This window comes from Austrofundulus limnaeus, unplaced genomic scaffold (assembly GCF_001266775.1).
Source record: "Austrofundulus limnaeus strain Quisiro unplaced genomic scaffold, Austrofundulus_limnaeus-1.0 Scaffold1476, whole genome shotgun sequence".
Lineage (NCBI taxonomy): Eukaryota > Metazoa > Chordata > Actinopteri > Cyprinodontiformes > Rivulidae > Austrofundulus > Austrofundulus limnaeus.
Genome location: NW_013953878.1, coordinates 44,636 through 46,866, shown reverse-complemented (window position 1 = coordinate 46,866; position 2,231 = coordinate 44,636).

Sequence of the window (2,231 nt, the reverse complement as noted above, 5' to 3'; positions counted from 1 at the left end):
GGTGGGGACCAGAAACACCTTTTGGGACCAGAAACGCCCCTGGGACGTGTCTTTAAGCCGAGCTTCCTAATGGCAGAACGCCCCCACCCCTTCGCCCCCTCCACACACCCCGCCCATGACTCCTGCAGGCTCTCGGGTCAAAGTGAAAGTGAAAGTGAAACTGTCTGCTGAGCTCCTAACATTAGTTCTCACTCAGTGAAGAACTAGTGATTTTCAGATGCCAAGTAAACTGCATCATAGCAGCAATCCCCCACACACACCCTGAAATGGACGAGACAGAAGTGGAAGGTGGTTCTTAAAGAGACAGAGGCCAATTTCAAGGCGTTTAGAAAAGGAAGTGATGAGAAGAGAAGTATATTTCCTATTTAAACATAAAAACAGCATTTTAATAACAGCTAAAGGTGACATAGATACTTTATTATGGTATAGTATTTAACTGTATGCCTGAGAAACACATAATATTGCCCCTTTAAAAAGCACAAAACATTAAAATTAGAAGAAGAATAGCAGAAAAGGTCAGAATTAGAACAAAAAGAAGAAGCTTAGCTGAAGTAAGCTGGAATAAGAACAAAGAATAAACAAAGCAGAACAAAGGTGAAGTTCAGTAAAGATTTTTAGGAGGCAGATCAGAATCAGTCATTGTACAGGGGCACATCGTACATACATATAACGACATTAAAACAAAATAAATTTTGGAACAGCCCATCCAAGAGAAAGACAAAAAAAAAAAACAACACATAGTCACCCCCCCCACACACACACACACACACACACCAAAAGGCAAAAGGCTATCATGAAATTTCTCAAGTTTTTCATAGTAGTGGCCCGAGTTTTCTTTAACAAGATGGACATTAATTGATCCAGTGTCCTCATATGAGGACGTTGTTTGTTTTTTGTTAAACTTATAGGGTCCGAACAATCCCATGTACCTTGGAGAAAACACAGCAAACAAAAGGTTGGGTCTCAGAAGGAAAAAAATACTTGTTCTTTCAGCTGGCCCCTGGTCAGGGGTCTCCACAGCATGGAGTCATCCTCCACCTCACTCCTGTCTGCCAGAGACAGACTGTATTGTTCCCACTGTAACCAAATGTTACATCACTGGATGGGGTGAGACTCAAGGTAYGTCATGGTCATAAAGTCAAAAATATCATCTGTTGTCTTTTCTTAAACAGGTTTTATTTTTCTATTAGTTTTGAAATACTGGCAGTGTTTTTAAAGAGTTTATTTAAACTGAGCTAATTAAAAATAGGTCATTTCCAAAACAAAGAAAACATTTGAGATAAATTTGGTGTCAAATAAAGGCAGTCAATTGAAATACAACAAAACAAAATACTAATGTGTTTGGAGGGTCAAGATAATACTAAAAATTAAGACACTAGGATAAAAAAAGCATGAAAGCAAATATTTTTAGAATTTAGAGAAAAGGATTATTAGCAATAATTATAATTTCACATGAGATCAACCAAAATTAGATTTTCTGTTGCTGGTGATGATTTTTGGAAATAAAGATCAGTCACTTGCCAATTTTTATCTTTTATTCTTTTTTATTTTTTTTTTATTTTTTACAAAATATAACAATAATTGTTTACCTAAATAATTTTATATTTATCAAACAGAAGAAATCTAAATTGTGGGCTATAGTCATTTGATGAGCTTTTTTTCTTAATAATCAGGTATGCACAGGTAGTACTGATCAGTCTGTTTTTAAGTCCTTTTTTAAAACACCCACTTCRGATGTTATCATCCATTAAATGGACGTTATTAGTTGTTAGCAGGCCCATAGAATGGCTTCAGAATGTCCCGACTGTGGCTCTAGTGGGTTCTCCGTCCCATATCCTGGTGTGAATCCTACAAACTGTCTTCTGATTTCAGCGTCGGAACCTCAGATTACAGGCTTAGGTTCTGTAAATAAAGAAAATCATCACTTTCTTGTCATTACTCTTCTTCAGTGATAGAGCTTGGTGAGGTTTCAAACTGTTAAACACTGCCACCAACTGTTCAGGAGGATTATTACACCCCTAAATGTTTCACTGTGTAAGGGGTGTGTACAGCAGGGTGGCCAGGGGTGGCCATGGCCACCATAGAAAAATCTTTGGCCACCCCATTGGCCACCCAGCTGTACACACCCCTTAAGGGCTCGACACACGGGAGGCGACGTCACTCGCTCTCCATTCATTTCCTATGGAGCCTGTGCGGTGAGGCGACAATCGCTTGCCCTCCTCCAGCTAAGC